We start from the raw sequence: 18160 nt of genomic DNA, 5'->3' as shown, positions 1-18160 counted from the left end.
GTTGGATTTTGGAAAGGAGAGTGCTCCACTGGTTCTCCAAGGAAATTAAGTGCCAATACCTATTACACCTTAGGAAGTAGAGGCTGATATTATACCACAATTCAAAATTGATATTCTTAGTAAGACTATAGAGGAAAAATCAATGATTATGGAAGTGGTTTTGAGGAAATCAGTCAACTAATATGATATTGAACTAGATTATTACCCTTGAGCACATTGTATTTAAGCTAGAGATACATGTGATTCGAGACAATAGTCAAAAGTTGATATCCTTACTGTATATTTAATGAAATGTTAAAGTTTGTATTAGGGGATGTAATTTTGTAAATACCCTTTAAATGCTTCTTCATATTTATGAGTATTTCACCTTCAAGATCAATGATGAAGAAAATGAAATTGTTGTAGAGTTGACCATACACATAAAAATCGACCATTGGTATTGCAAAATGACTGTTGGATTTTTATTTAATCAAGGGTCATTCAAGTTATTCCAATTTGGATAACTTTTTTTGGATTACTGTAACATCCCGAGACTACACCTAGGACAAAACATGTTCCTAGAACTATGAGTAGCCTGAAGCAAAACCATGGTACTAGCATAATTCATAAGTAATTGACAGAACCATATAAATCTGAAAGTACTCAACGATAGAAATATCATAATCTAAACTTGTTCAATGATATACTAATAAAATTAAAATTTACAAAATTCATTGTAGAAAGAAAATTCTCCACCTAGTTTTCATCAACCATGTTCCCTCACCAAAAAAGATTTTTTCATATGCATTTACTAATAAACATGTGATGTGCCATAGTTTCATGACACTTTCGATTCTTAAAACAAGAAATTGTGCCAGTACTTAGGTATTCTTGTTAGACGTGATGCGCTTTTGTGTTGATTTTGCAGGAAATTAGGATCTAGAGCAAATAATGAAAAAAGAATCCAGAGTAGCTCAAAGGATATCCAAGGGTCAACCTAAGACTTGTGGGTCGTAACTAAGACTTGTGGGTCGTACCTACTCCTCGTAGCTGGCCACATAGGTTGATGTTCTAAAGATTTTAAAGATAAGTTGATTTATTCTAACTCCCACGAGCCTACGTATGAGGAGTACTTACAACCTACGGCTCGTAGGTTGCCTCGTAGGTAGATTTCTACAGCATAAATATTTCTGTGAGTTTGATGATCCTACTTACGCCCCGTAAGAATAACCTATGACCCATAGGTACAACCTACGACCCGTAGGTTTCCTCATGGGTTGGTGCCAACTCAAGTTTCTTACACTATTTAGGATAGGTTTTCCTATGTATCTATAAATACCCTTTGGATGTTTTATTACTAGCTTACACACTTTATAAACTTCTGACATTATTTTTGAGTTTCGAGATACATTATTGATCTTGGAATTATTATTCTTGGTTTTTCGTATTTATAATTAATTTGACATTTTAGTTTTTCATTTTTATTCTGTTTAAGCTCATCATTATGCATTCATTTACAAAATCTATGTTAGTTCTTACAACTATGAGCAGCTAAATCCCATAATTAGGGTTGTGGGAACCCTGATGGATTAACAAAGTAGCTTTAGTGCAAAGTCATTCTAGATTGGTGTTCTTGCATGCATTGAGATTTCTTTTGTTTTGATTTCTTTTTTAACAGTTGTAAACATTAGGAACTCACCTATATTGCATAGTTTCTTAAGAGAGAGGTAGAGATTAGGAAAAAAATCACAATAGTGATTTAAAGCTATCAATATTCATCTAATTAACTTGAGACTAGGAGGAGATTGTTAATTTGAGATCATAAAACAAGGGTTAGTAATGTGACACTTTGAGATCGAGAGGAGATAAGTGAAATTCACCCAATCCAAGGTTGAGAGATCGTTAGGTAATAAATCACTTGTTAGATTTTACATACAAGGCACCAAGATAGTTTGACAAGAACAATAGTCTGTGGAGTTCTATAATTAGGAGTAACCCAATCCTAGTGATCATCTCATATTGATAACGACCCCAATTGGCATCATTGTTACTGTTACTCTTACTTTTACAAAACCCTATTTTTATTTTCTACAATTTCCAATTACATCAGCAAGCTCGTGGTAGAATTCCCAACCTCTTCCTCATCGAATCAACCCCAATCTAGTTAGGTTCTATGTTTGAAAACGACCATTTTATACTTTCTTATAGGTGTAATTTGGGTGACATCAAATTTTGGTGTCGTTTCAAGAGAATATAATAATAGATTGATTGGTTGAGGTTGTTAAAGTTTTTGGTTTTGTTTGTTGATTTATGGTTTTCTACTATTTCTTGGGCATACGCCGGTGTATGCCCAATATTCAAAGTTATGAAAATTTCCTAATTACCTTTGATCCTGAGCATGAACCAACCTTATGATAGAATGATAACATAGAGAGAGTAGATGAGTATGATCAAGAAGTCCCAAATAAAGGGATTTGTGATGACCCACCGCATTGAATTAGCCACCATTTTATGGTGTTTAAGAATTTTTTGACAAAAACATTGCCTAGTTAATAGCCAAATAAAATGCTAGGTTAGTACTTTTCGAATGTGTTGTAGAAAGGGCTAAATAAGAGGAGAAAGATCATCGAGCAGTAATCGATAGAGATAGAGTTAGAAGGAATAGAGTTTAACCACCAGTTCAGCAATATTTTCTATTTATGATGATCCAAAGGAAGATTTGAGGTATGTTAAATGAATTGAGAAGGTGTTATCATTCCTCTAGAATTAACCCAAGGAATAAAATTTGATATTACGAGTGTTATTAGCTAGCTGCTACATTTGATGGGTGTATTTTTCGGTTTGCCTACTGATTATGAAAACATGCACCTTATGAACTTTGTAAGGATTCACACTTCATAGAAGATGGGGTAAGTCAGGAAGCTCAACAACTTAGGTTGTTCCCATTCTCTCTTCCTGGAGATACGGTGCTATGGTTTGGATAACTACCTCATGGATCTAGTACCACTTAGAACGAGTTGAGGATGGAGTTCTTGGACCAATTTTTCCAGCCATCTTGAATGCTATAGTTGACAAATGAGATCTATAATTTTAGGCAGTTACACTTAGAGGTACTGTATGAGAAATGATTAAGGTTCAAGTTGAATCTCATGAATTTTCCAAATAAAAAATAATGGGGAGGAATGATCTTTGGCGGATTTATACACCTAAGTATTTGTATCGTTCCTTATTTAGCATTCTATTGAGGACTTTCTGTGTGAGTAATTGGTTAATACTTATATAAATGAGCGTATAGTTGTAATATTTTATAATGTATAAGGTGTGCAAAAATTTATGTTGGAAGAAAAATGTTCATTTAAAGTCTATAAGAGATAACTAGTATTCTTAGCTTGAGCTATGTTCTATTCTAGTTCATCTTGTGTGATTTTAGTGTGTGTAAGGTTCTAATTTGTGGTGTTTGATGTTATTGAAATCTTGGTGAGATGATTATATCGATAATGACATGTTATAAAAGATATTTTTGAAGAGTTAAAGTAACCACAAAGTGATGAATCAAAGGCCAACTACATGGCGTTATTAAGGACGGAATCTGGAATTTCTGTGTTTAGGGGCATGCCACACTCCCTAGACACCACTTTAAGGGCATGGAAAACCATTGGTTGCAATTTAGGATGGATATTATAGTTATATCCATTCTTTTGGCATTCTATACTTAATAGGGAAGTCGCATGATCGCATGACAAAATCGGTAACATTTGGCCTAGTATAAATAGGACACTCCTATTCTTCTATATTCATCTTAGACAATATATGGGAATTGAAAAATGATTGAGAAGGATTCAATTATTGTTTGTATTCTTTTACTTTATATTTATTTTGGATAATAACATGGATTGTTTAACGTTGGTTCTTTGTAATCCCATGAGAGGCTAAATACCCCCATCTAGGGTTAAGGCCAAAAACATGATTAATTTTCCTATTATGTGAGTTGGTTATTGTTCATTATCATTATAGGCTATTAATTTATCCTTGTTTTTACTATATTATGGATTTTCAATACTTAGCATAAATTCATAATTCCATCAGGATCCTAGAAAGAGGAACGATAAAATAGAACATGGGATATATGGGATAGGATTATACTATTTCAATTGATTAAAGTTAAAATTTATGGTTAGTATAGGAATATACCTAATTCACCCTATTCATTTCATAGACGGGAAGAAATATAAATGCATTTAACTAAGTTCTTGCATCCCCGCTCAGTGATGTAATTGTAAGGTTAAGTAAGATAGTTGCTTATAGGTTTGAAAGATCACAATCCTGTTATTGATGCTAATATAATTTGGATCTCTTCAAGACCTTTTGGACGTTCCTCGGTACCATTCACTTGGAACCAAGAAAAAAAACTTTAAGAGTCGTAATCTATGTGCACTAAAAGATAGGTGTTGGGATGACATATGTTGATAATTGATTTGTGAAACCAAAATGACAAGAAAGAGAGTCTACTTCACTGGTTTGGTTTGACTAGGGGTGTAATGGCCCTCCACCAAAGTGACTGGACGTTCCTAGGACCATCCCAACAAGCCCAAGATATTTGCTCATTGATTCAAGGAGTTGGGAAGAGAGACTGGCCATCCCAAGTATGATTGGCCGTCCTTGTGACCGTCACTGCAAGACAGATTGTCGACTTTTTAGGTTTTTCTATTTTCTTGATAGGGTCACTCTTGGGCCCTTTCTTAGACTATAAATAGAAATTCTTAGGGTTAATTTTATTAGAAATTTGTTAACTATTGAATGAATATTGTACTAAAGAGTGTATTTGGTAAACTTGTATTGAATGTTTTTTTAGAAATTAGGGTTTTGATGGAGTTAAATACCTATTGGTCCACGTAAGGTATTTGGTGTTTGAATCCATTAGAGTAAGGGTTTTTGAGGTTGAAACACTCAATAGTTCTTAATTCTTTTATAGTTTTTTATGTCAATCTTTCTTTCTTATATCTTGAACCGATTATTCTTAGTTTCCATAGTTAGCTCCTTGATTTTATTGCTTGGATTGCATCATTTTGTATAAGAGCCGAGATTAGGATTGTTCCAATGATTCTAGTCTTAGGTTAGTTATCTAGAAAATCATAAAAAAGTTCTATCCACACCTTTGGGTCATTGTATTTTTTATTTTTGTGTTTCTAGTGCTAGAATAGTGTTCTCTAAAAGTTCTATCCACGCCTTTCTTTCTTATATTTCTGAGTCATTGTCAAAAATTTAACCTTAATCTGACAAGTTTTGAGTGACCCACCATTGTTGAAGCTTAATTTGAAGAACATTCAAAGTGGGTTTGAAAGTCTAAAATTATTGAGTGAGTTTTGAGCCATAAAAACGATTGGGGATTGTTTGCAAGTTTAGGGTTAGAATTTTTTCAAATTTTGAGTTTATTTCATTAAGGGTCAAATTTTAAATGCCCTTCAATTTCTTCATATCTTGTTGAAGAAGAAGCCACTAAAACAAGAGGTTAATCCAAACAACTTGAAGAGAAAAAAGTTGTACTTGTTTATTCCCAAGAATACTTAAAGAAGGAGAAGGTCCCCACAAAAATTCAAACCTGGTGTTGGGAGACGACCAGACGGATGGCCAGTCACCTCAGTGATGGATAGTCGTACCTTCATTCATAAGGAGACAGTCCAACCCACTTTCTGGATTAGGGGCGACCTCCCCAGCGACAACCAGTCACATTATCATTCACTTCAAAAATGTTTTGCAAGATTATTTTAGATTCTTAGTATCTTTCCCTTGATTATTAACCTTTTTTTACTTGATTCTAACACTAATTAACAACTAGTAATCCATCTACTTAGTTGTGAATTAGTTCTTGAGTTCATTTCTTTATTTATCCCAATTCTTTTAATGTTTCTCTTTTTCATTTAGTCATAACTTCTTGACTCAAGTACATACGATATTTCTTTGAGCCCCTCAAAAAAAAAACATCCATTCCATGCAAGAGTAGCTATCATACCTCTATTCTCATCGGAGTATAAACCAACATTCAACACTTGTGAATCCAATTGTAAGGTATACCACAGTGTGTAGAGTTGTGAGGTTGTTTCTTTAACACTAACTTTATTGTTGTTTTTTTAAGTGTCTTTTCTTATGTACAATGGCTTTGGAAGATAAAAACTAGCACACCATGGATAATATAACCATAAATGCTATGTTAAAATCCATTATGGAGAGGCTTAATACCATGGATAGTCTCATGGAATCAATGGAAGTATGGACACTATAGGTAGAAGGGTGGATCACATGGTAGGTGAATTGAAATCCCCTCTTTCAGTCCTCACAACTATCATTCTTCTTTAAGCGGGCATACTCAAACCACATCCGCTACCATTTCCCCAGGAACCTTTCACCAAATTCTTAACCCACCAAGACCGCTACAAGACCCTACTACCCAAACCACTATTTATCCATAAAATCAAAATCTCATTTGAACACTCCAACCTCAATTTAACCAAAAACAAAAAGAAGAACCTAGAAACAAAATACCCAAACCTCTACCAAAATAAGTTCCTCCATTCCAAGCACCACATAACCAAAACCAACCCATCCATAAAGAGAAAGAAGTGAGAAAGGAATAATAATATGATTATAGAGTATTCAAGAAAATTAACATAATTGTAGTAGATGAGAGGTAGACCAATGGATCAAAGGGGTTATCAAGGTCGAGGAGGAAGATTTGATATGGTGACTTATGGGAGAGGAAACTTGGGAAACCTAGCCCAAGGTCATGATCAATGGAATCCACAAGGTAATTGAGATTGAGATATGAATATCAATTCCATCAAGGTTAGTCTTCTGAACTTCAAAGAAGAGTGTGATCCCAAAGCTTATCTTTCATGGGAATCTTCTTGTGAAAGGATCTTCGAAGTCAATGATATCACCAAAGATAAGAAGAGCTGCTATACCATAGCCTATTTTGAAAGATATGCCAATACATGGTGGGATTATGTTAAGATAATTGGAAATATTTTGAATAAATGTCAACCTCCTCCATGGGATGCATTGAAGGTGTTCATGAGACAAGGATGTGTACCGAAGAGGTATAGAAATAAGCTACTTTCAAAGTTATTCAGCTTGATGAAAGGTAGCAAAAGTGTTGTGGCCAATTATGATGAATTCCAACAATTGATCTTGAAGCTCGATCATCGATAGAATGTGAACCATGACATCCTATGCTTCAAGGTTAGGTTGAACAAATATATATCCTCATTTATGACCATCCACAAGTTGGAAACCATATAAGAAATCGTCCAAGTGGTTTTGGAGATTAAGAGGGATATTAAAGAAAAAGTGGATTACAAACCAAAAGGGTACTCATCAAACACTCCTTGGGGTGAGAACAAAGAGGTAGCTCAACCTTCATCGGGATGGAACAAGAATAAGAACTACAAGTCCAATGATAAGAAGCCCGTAGAAAAGACTGCTCCAAAGTACCAGCCAAGGAATAAAGGAAACAAATATCCTACTCCCAATCCTAAAGGTTTTCAATGCTTTAAATTAGAAGGATGGGGACAGAAGGCAAATAAATGTCCCAACCAAAGAAATATGTCCTTAGGGAAGGAAAATTTATTACCTTGGAGAAAAGGTTGGATTAAAAGTGAATGAGAATAATGAAAAATCCTAAGATGGAGATCAAGTTGAAGAAGAGGTACACAAACAAAGAGATGATGAAGATTCTTGTCCTCAAGTTATAGAGGTTGAAGTGCCTAACTTTGTGGTAAGACAAGTGATGATTAGTCAAGATTTAGATGACCTAAGTCAAAGGAAAAATCTATTCCATACTAAGTGTCTTATAAAGGAGAAGGTATGCTCATTGATCACTGATAATGGTAGTTGTGGTAATGTATCTAGTGCCACCATGGTTGATATCCTAAAGCTACCCACCACCAAGAATGCTAGTCTATACAAACTCCAATGGTTTAATGAATACGGAGAGTTAAAAGTAACTTGATAAGTTGTGATTCATTTAAAAGTTGGGAATTACCAAGATGATGTGCTATGTGACGTGATTCCCATGAAATCTTGTAAAATATTGTTGGGAATACCATGGAAATATGATTGGTTGAAAAAGCATGATGGGAGAACCAATCGGTATTCCCTTGAGTTGAATGGCCAAAATTTTACAATAGTTCCTCTCTAACCCTCACAAATGAATAAAGCCTATCAAAGATTAAGATTGTTGAAGAAGAAAGTAAAGATGGTGAGGGAAGATAAGAAACTTGGTAAAGAAAGTAAAGAAAGGAAGGAAGTAAGAAAATTAAAGGGAAAGAAATCAATGGTGATGTTAGCTCGAAACAAAGATATCTTCAAAAAGTATGATGAAAAAACACCCATTCTCCTTCTAGTCCATTTTTTTAACACTAACCCCTATACTTAGTCTAATACCAATTCTATCTCCCATGTTTTGTAGGATTATAAAGATGTGTTCTCAATGGAACTTCCATAAAGGTTATCCCCACATCACAAAATTGAGCATCAGATAGGCTTTGTGCTGGGCTCTTAATTGCCAACCAAGACAACTTATCAAAGTAACCTTACATATACCAAAGAACTATAAAGGAAAGCTAAGGAATTCCTTAACAAAGAATACATAAAAGAAAGTATGAGTTCATATGCAGTCCAGGTATTGCTGGTGCCAAAGAAAGATGGGACATGGAGCATGCATTTTGATTGTGGAGCCATCAGTAAAATAATGGTAAAGTATCACTATCTAATTCCCCTTTAGATGATATACTTGATAAATTGAATGGTTTGTGTGTTTTATAAGATATATCTTAGGAGTGGGTACTTCACTAAGATATATCTTAGAAGTGTGTACCACCAAATCCTAAAGAAACTGTCTGATGAATGGAAGACCACATTCAAGACAAAGTTTGATCTCTTTGAATGGATGGTCAAGCCTTTTACTCTTACCAATGCTCCTAGTAATTTTATATGGTTTATAAACTATGTAATGAAATAGTTCATTGGGAAATTTGTTGTGGTATACTTTGATGATGTCCTAGTTTATAGAAAATCCCTTAAAGTACACATTATATATTCGCAAAGTATGTTTGAAGTGCTTAGAAAAGAAAAATTGCATGCTAATCTTTAAAAATGCTCTTTTGGTGTGAATGAAGTAGTGTTTTTGGGATTTTTTGTAAGCTCAAGAGGAGTCAAGGTGTACAAATCTATGATAAAAGAAATCAAGCAATGGTCAACTCTAAAATACTTTAATAAAGTACGAAGCTTCCATTGGTTGGCTAGTTTGTGCAGTTAATTTTTTGAAGGATTTAGTATCATCACCACTCTCTTGACCGAGGTAATCCAAAATTAAAAACCATTTAAATGGGATGATGAGAAATCCAATGCATTTAAAGCTTTGAAGACTATGCTTAGCTTCACCTCCTTGTTGTAATTACCCAATTTTAATAAGATGTTTGAAATTGGATGTGATGTAAGTAAGGTGGGAATCGTTCCCTCTAAATACAAGATCTTAAACCTATTACGTACATAAGTGAAAATCTCAAGGGAATAACTCTAAATTATTCTGCTTATAATCTTTAGTTATATGCCTTGGTTAGAACATTAGGTAATTGGCATCATTAATTGATGTCCAAGAAGTTTGTGATTCGAACTGACCATGAATACTTAAAGCACCTTTAGGCCAATGTTAAATTGAATAAGTGACATACTAAATGGATTGAGTCCCTAGAGATCTTCCCTTATGTAATCTAATACAAGAAGGTAAATAAAAATATACTGGACGCTGCATCATATAGGAAACATGTGCTAATCTTTGCATTGTATTCTATGTTGATGGGTTTTGAGAGTGTAAAGGAAATGTACCTCAAGGACCCCACATTTCTCAAATCTTTAAAGATTGTGAAGGATAGGGTAGGGAAAGATGTATTAAGGAAAGGTCTTTCACACAATATTCCAAGTTTAATGGTTTCTTGTTCAAAGAAAAAATGTTGTGTATGCCCTCTAGATCTTGGAGAGAATTTTTTGTGAGAGAGGAACTTGATGGTAGTATGATGGGTCATTTTGGATTTGGAAGGAACCTTGGAATTTTAGAGGAACAATTCTATTAGCCCAAGATGCGCAATGATGTTTCTAGAATTTGTGGCCAATGCATGTATTGTAGAAGTGACAAATCACACCTTCTCCCTCAAGGATTGTATACCCCACTACCTCCCTCAAGGAAAGCTAAGTTGATTACATGAGGAGATAGCCCCTTCCAAGTGCTTGAGAGGATAAATGACAATTCTTACCCAGTTGATCTCCTATCAGATTATCAAGTACACAACACCTTCAAGATATATAATTTCTCAGGCCTTGATGTTCTAGACAATGATGAGCCAATGGATTTGAGGTCAAATTCTACTCAAGATAGAGAGGATTATACAATTTTGAGATTATTAAGATCCTTTGCAAATTTCTTAAGATGATTTACTCAGAATGAAGCCAAGGAACTTTAAGAGTAGCAAGCTATATTTTCCAAAAGATAGGTTTATAAGTTTGTTTTGATGGATACCAAAGGATTCCATGTGTTGAAAATTGAATTGGGAAGCCAAAATGACTAGGAAGAGAGTGGCCTTCACTGGTTTGGTGTGACTAGGGGTGCAATGGCCCGACACCACGGTAACTATCCATCCCTAGGACCATCCCAAGAAGTTCAAGACAGTGGCTTACTAGTTCATTATGTCGGGAAGATGGACTGACCATCTTAGAAATGATTGTCCGTCCATATAGTCATAGCTACAAAATAGAATGTCCATTTCATAGGCTTTTGTCTTTTATTGATAGAGTCAATCTTGGGACCTTGATTATACTATAAATAGAAACTCTTAGGTTTTATCTCATTAGTTTTTTGGTTGAATATTTCTCTTGAGAGGGTAATTGGTGAACTTGTATTGAATGTTTGTTTAGAAATGGGGATTTTGAGGGTGTTAAATCCCTCTTGGTCCATGTAAGTGATTTGGTTTTTGAATATATTAGATTAAGGGTTTTTGAGTTTGAAACACTCAATATTTCTTAATTTCTTAATAGTTTCTTATGTCAACCTTTCTATCTTATATCTTGAATCGATTATTCTTCGTTTTCATAGTTAACTTCTCAATTTTGTAGCTTGGATCACATCAAACCCCATGAATAAACAAACAAGATAATTAACTAAACCAATGAACTTATATAGCTGGGTAGCATTATTCATAGTGCCTTAGCCCTGGGTTTCTCCCCATCATTATTCAAGACATTTACATTACCATATTGTAAGTTTAGTTTTAGTTGTTAAATCTTAAATACTTTTGGTTAATTTAGCACTTAATTCATATTAATAATAAACTAGAGTTGGATATTTATTTAACACAAGTCCCTATAGGGTTGATACTTGAATTTTAAAGGCCATTTTACTACTTGGTAGACCGTGAACACTTGTGTGTGCACTTAGGCACAACATGCTTTTGGCGCCGTTATAGGGGAACTTGTAAATTAGCAAATATATTAGTTTTAATTTTGGTTTTTGATTTCTTAAGTGGTAATTACTTGATCTTAGCTTATGAATGTAATACCCCGTACCTTTTTAAGCTAGAATCCGTCCCTACAATATTAAGGGATAGCTTCCAAGATGAATATTATTTATGTTGCATGGAATTCTTTAGATTTGGACTTTCCATAATGTAAGAAATTGAATTAGCTTTCCAACAATTTAAGATTTGCCTAAATCCGGTAATCGTGTAAGAAGTTGTGGCTATTTTAAGTTCCATTGGTAAAACACCATTATTTGAGCCCTTGGCGAATCTCGGAGAAGCGTAATATCGCAATTTTCAATTTTCAGTGAGGCCCCACGACCTTGGTGCATTGTGGAGAGGCCCACTTTCCCATTTGGCAATTTCCAGTGAGACCTCGTGATACTGGCGCATCGCGCCAGTGCTAAAAATGACAAACATAAGGGCTCCACGATTGTGGCATGTCACAGAGGGAGCCCATTTCCTATTCGTCTAGATTCCAGTGAGCCACTGCGATTGTGGCGCATCGCGGTGGCCACCCAGTTTGCAAAACATTGCATTTTTAAGTTTCATTTGAGGGTTTAATTAGAACAGTTTGGTCATTCTCCCAACCCTCAATCCATCTAAAAATATAAGATTAATCCTATTTCAAAGAACATTATGCTTTATTCATCATTCCCTTTCAAAGCAAAACCCTAGTTTATCAACTTCCTCCCCAAGAAATCCAAAATTCCTTTATTAATTGTCCAAGACAATTCAAGATTGAGATTTTCCAATACAAGAGCACTAAGAAATCATCCCCTAAGCATAAATAGGAATCCAAGATCCAAGTTTTCATCATAGATCTTAAAATGAAGGTATGTGGGGTTTGAACAAGGATAAATCTTCCGTCCTTGTGCCAAAAGTTATGTTTTAAAACAAATTTCTTATGATTTGAAATTGGGCCACAGTATCTTATTGATTATAATGAGTATGATATGATTGAATTATGAATTCCCTTGTTTTTTTGAGTTAAAGAATGCTCTTTTATGATTTTGAATACCATGAGCATGATTTGAGATATTGTTTACAACTTTTCAATTGAATTGAGCATGATATTGTGACTTAAAGTCATTAACTTGATGTTATTGAAGCATGGACTATTATCCAAGATTGATTATTGTGATTTCAAGAAATTTGGTGCTATAAGCATCTAATAAGCAAGATTGTTTACAATTCTCAATCCAATTGATTTAGCTTTGGAATCCACTACAGATTTTACATTTTACAGAAACTCAGAACAGTTTTGCTTACAGACTTACTAGAGTCAGTGCATAAATGGTTTCTCTTATAAATTCTTATGCTAGTTTTAAGAAGTAAATTTCCAATGGTTCTGAGCGTACAGATCTTAAAGGGAGAATTATTTAGCACCGAGTGGGAAGTGTGAGATTAGCGTGCCCTATTTTTCATAAAATTACATAGCTAACATAGGTACAGACTCGGATTATTCCTACTTATATGGATGGCAGATTTAGCTTGTGACCAATCACCTGGATTAGGTTATACTCCCTGGCAAGAGTATGACACCTTTCTCCAACATGAGATTTCCTCCTTAGGAGGTCAAGATGTTGGACTCCATGTAGCTCACATGGTTTATGTCGGTTAAGACAACCTCCCCGCTAGAAAAAATATTCAGCTTTTTCAATAAAGTATTTTCCCTAAAGTTTGACAGCCTAACAGTAAGGATTTTCAGAATAGTTTTAAAACTATCATCTCTACAGTCTAACAGTTAAGAATATATTCCCTAAAGATTTGAAAGAATCCCCTTGCAGAATAAGTTTTTAGATATGATTTAAGAATAAGAAAGTCTGCAGATTTCAGAGCTAAGTGTAATAACTCACAAGATTTAGATTATATGCCTTGTTATTCCTGATTTTGACTTTTAGATTTCAGATTTACTCAAGCTTATGTGAGTCATTTACATTTAGCATGTATGATTTTATAAACTGTGATGATATTGGTTACATATTGCATGCACCCCCATATACTCAGAACATCATCAAAGTACTGATCTACATATATGTCTATGTTCCGCATTGTCTCATAATGTAGGTTCAGGTGCTCAGTCTCAGTAGCGATAGTGATTTTTGAGAATCTCATCTACATCCTTGCAGTTGGTCAGTCCTCGTAGTTTGAGGACTTAGCTATTCATGTTTCAGTTTACAAATAGATATTCCTTTATTTATTTCAGCTAGTTTGAGTTAGTTGGGGCTTGTCCCAGTGACTCTGTAGATTTACATAGTAGAGGTATATCAGACTACCTGATTTAGTCTTAGATCTCAGTTGTCTTATTTAGACTTTTTTGTATTTATTTAATCAGATTGATGAGATTAGTACTTTTAGACATATATTCAGATAGTTTTCCATATTTTATCATGATTGTATACCTTTATTTCCCTATGATAAGATTCAGATAAGTTAGAAGGCATCCAGGATTAGCTCGGGACTATATATAGTTCGGAGCACCTTGTAGTATCCCGAGAACTAGATTTTGGGGCGTTATAAACTTAGTATCAGAGCCTAAGGTTTAGAGAGTCTTGGGGAGTCAGATAAGCTATGATACATAGAGTCTTGATCATTGGTGTGAAGTGCGCCACATCTATGAGTAAGAAGATATGGGGCATTTTAGGAAAATCCTCTCTTTCTTTCATAATCCATCGTGCTTACAACTATCTCTATCTGCTATTAACTCATACTCTTTTATGATTGAAAATTCCTTCTCATCGAGCTAATGCCTATAGAAATAATAACGAGCCACTTCAGCCCGCAGATCTTTTGAATGAGAATGTGTCATATGCAGAGTTTTGGGCAACTTTTAAGGAACTAGCCCAAGCTGTGACTGCTAATATTCAAGGTAATCATCAGGCTATAATCCTACCTCAGCAGGATAGGGGTTTAAACATAGCCAGAATTTGAGACTTTATGAGAATAAACCCACCAAAATTCTTTGAGTCGAGGAAGGTGAGGACCCATAGCTATATCTTGATGAGGTGAAGAAGATCACCCAAATTATTCATTTTTCTAAAGAAGAAAGTGTAGGATTGGCAACCTATAGGTAGAATGATGTTGCCTATAACTAGGTGGTGATGTGAAAGAAGAGTAGAGGGGAGAATGTAGCCCCTATGACTTGGCTAATGTTTCAGGATATGTTCCAAGAATAATTATTCCCACTTAAGATGAAGGAAGCTAATATAGAAGAGTTAATGAACCTGAGGCAGGGCTCCATGATAGTGAATGAGTATTGCCTCAAGTTCAACCAGTTGTCTAAGTATGCCCCTGATCAGATGGCTGACCCTAGGTCAAGCATGTGTAAGTTTATGACCGGTGTGTTTGGGTTAGTTGTTAAGGAGTGTAGGATTTCTATGCTCAATAGAGACATGGATCTTTCTAGATTGATGATGCATGCTCGGCAGATTAAGGTAGAAAAGATAAAGAAAAGAGAGAGAGTAAATAAGAGGTCTAGAATAGGGAAGTTTGATTATGGTCAGAGAAACTCTAGGGAAAGATATTGTTCCCAGTTTCATAATCATTATTTTTTGCCTGCACCTTCTTCAGCCTATGCTCCTGCACCCAAAAAATAGGCAAGAATAGTGGGGTAATTCTTCTATGTCTAGATCTCAGAATAGTGTTAGCGATAGGCCCAGTTATCCTCAGTATGGTAGGTATGGAAAAAATCATCCCCAGTAGCAGGACGAAGAGGTTGTTATGGGTGTGGCCAGCTAGGTCATGAAATTAAAAAGTGCCCGCATGCTAGATAGGGAAATAAGGATGTTCGTCCTCAGACTTAGGCTAATAGTACACCAGATCCTCTAGGTCGCCCAGCTCCTCCTTAGGGAGCATCATCTAGTACTGCTGGTGGTCAACGCCAGAATCAATTTTTTACTTTACTCTTATTGCAGGAGCAGGAAGATTCACCAGATATTGTTATTGGAATGCTTCGTGTATTCCATTTTGATGTTTATACGTTGTTAGACCCTGGTTTAAGTTTTTCTTATGTGACCTCGTTAGTTGCTGTGAATTTTGAGATAAGTTCTGAAAAGATTCCCGAGCCCTTCTTGGTTTCTACCCCAGTAGGAGAGTTAGTTGTTGCTAAGAAAATCTATAAAAAAGTGTCCTATCACTATCCTTTATAAAGTCATATTAGTAGACTTGATAGAGTTTGAGATGGTTGATTTTGATCTTATTCTTGGTATGGATTGGCTCTATTCCTGTTATGCTTCTATATATTGTCACACTCGAGTGGTGAATTTTCCGTTTTCAGAGAAGGAAACTTTGACTGGTCCGGTAATTTAGTGTCTCCCAAGAGTAATTTCATATCTTATATTAAGGCCAGAAAGTTGATGTCCAAAGGTTGCATTTATCATATAGTTCAAGTTAAAGACACTAAGTCTGAGACCCCAATGATTCATCAGTTGATGTAGTAAATAAGTTTCCAGATGTTTTTCCAGATGATCTCCCAGGGGTACCTCCTGATAGAGAGATAGAATTCTATATTGACCTCCCAGATACTCAGCCTATTTCTATCCCACCATATTTTATGACTCCCACAGAGCTTAAAAAGTTGAAAGAGCAACTCAAAGTGTTTCTCCATAGGGTGCTCCCATCCTATTCATGTGAAAGAAAGATGGTTCTTTGCGTATGTGCATTGACTATTGGTAGCAAAATAAGGTCACAGTCAAGAACAAATATCCTCTTCCTAGAATTGATTACCTATTTGATCAATTGTAAGGTGCGAGTTACTTTTCAAAGATAGACCTTAGATCCGGCTATCATCAACTTAAAGTAAGGGAATGTGATATTTCAAAGACTACCTTTAGAACCCTTTATGATCATTTTGAGTTTCTAGTTATGTTTTTTGGGCTAACCAATGCCTCAGCAGCTTTCATAGACCTCATGAATCGAGTGCTCAAACAGTATCTAGACATGCTTGTCCTAGTATTCATAGATAACATTCTTGTGTACTCCCATAGTAAGGATCACCATGTAGACCATCTTAGAATTGTCTTGGAAACTTTTAGAGATCATCAATTATTCGTTAAATTTAGTAAGTGTGAATTTTGGCTAAGATCAATAGCCTTTCTCACTATTATTTCTTCCGATGGCATTAGAGTTGATCCCCAAAAAATAAAAGCTATAAGAAATTGGCCAAGACCTATCTCTCCATTAGATATTAGGAGTTTCTTGGGTCTAGCTGGCTGTTACTGCTATTTTATTAAAGGTTTCTCAACTATTGCATCACCTATGTCTAGATTGACCCAAAAGAAAGTTAAGTTCCTATGGTCAGATTCTTGCGAGAAGAGTTTTCAGGAGTTGAAGACTCGAGTCACTTCAGCCCTAGTGTTAGCATTACCTGATAGTACCAATGTTTTTGTGGTGTATTGTGATGCCTCTAGAGTTGATTTGGATTATGTGTTCATGCAAAGAGATAAGCATAGCCTATGCCTCTAGACAGTTGAAGCCTCATGAAAAGAATTACCCAACCCATGATCTAGAATTAGTTGCAGTGGTATTTGCTTTAAAAATATGGAGACACTATATGTATGGTATTCATAGACCACAAAACCTTGCAGTATGTGTTTACTCAAAGGAAGTTGAATCTTCGTCAGAGAAGGTGGTTAGAGTTGCTAAAAGACTATGATATGAGTGTGTTGTACCATTTGAGCAAGGACAATATAGTAGCAGATGCCCTTAGTAGGTTGTCTATGGGCAGTGTCGCTTATGTGGAGAGTGGTAAGAAAGAATTAGCTCGAGAAGTTCATCGTTTGGCTAGATTGTGTGTTAGGTTAGTTGATTCAGCTGAAGGGAATGTGTGGGTTCAGAGCAGTTCTGAATCTTCCCTAGTTTCAAAAGTAAAGGAAAAGCATGATATGGATTTTAGTTTGGTCAAATTGAAAGAGTCAGTCAAAGACCAAAAGGTAGAGATTTTCTCCTAAGGGGGAGATGGTGTGTTAAGACACCAAAGTATATTGTGTATGCTTTGAGGCAAAGAATTATGGCTGAAGCTCATGGTACACATTATTCTATTCATCTCGATGCTACAAAGATGCAACCTAATTTGTGGGAAATCTATTGGTAGAGTGGTATCAAGAAAGATATAGCAGAGTTTGTGGCAAAGTGTACAACTTGTCAATAGGTTAAGATAGAGCACGGTACGTTTCCAGAGTTTGGTATCCCCACTTAGAAGTGGGAAGAGGTGAATATAGATTTTGTGACTGGTTACCCCAATTGTTTCGTCATCATGATTCAATTTGGGTTATTGTAGAAAGATTGACTAATTCAACATATTTCTTGCCAGTTTACACATCTTATACAGCTGAGGATTATGCTAAGTTATATATCTGAGAGTTAGTCAAATTGTATGGAGTTCTCTTGTCCACCATTTTAGATTGGGGTACTCAGTTTATCTCTCAATTTTGGAAAGCTTTACAGAAGGGTCTTGGTACCCAAGTTCATCTTAGTTCAGCTTTTCATCCGCAGAAAGATGGTCAGGCAGAGAGGACCATTCAGACTTTAGAAGATATATACTGGGGGCATGCGCTCTTGATTTCAGGGAAGGTTGGGATGAGCATTTGCCATTGATTGAATTTGCTTATAATAAC

This window comes from Capsicum annuum, chromosome 4, assembly GCF_002878395.1.
Source record: "Capsicum annuum cultivar UCD-10X-F1 chromosome 4, UCD10Xv1.1, whole genome shotgun sequence".
Taxonomy (NCBI): domain Eukaryota; kingdom Viridiplantae; phylum Streptophyta; class Magnoliopsida; order Solanales; family Solanaceae; genus Capsicum; species Capsicum annuum.
This window is presented reverse-complemented; position numbering follows the sequence as displayed.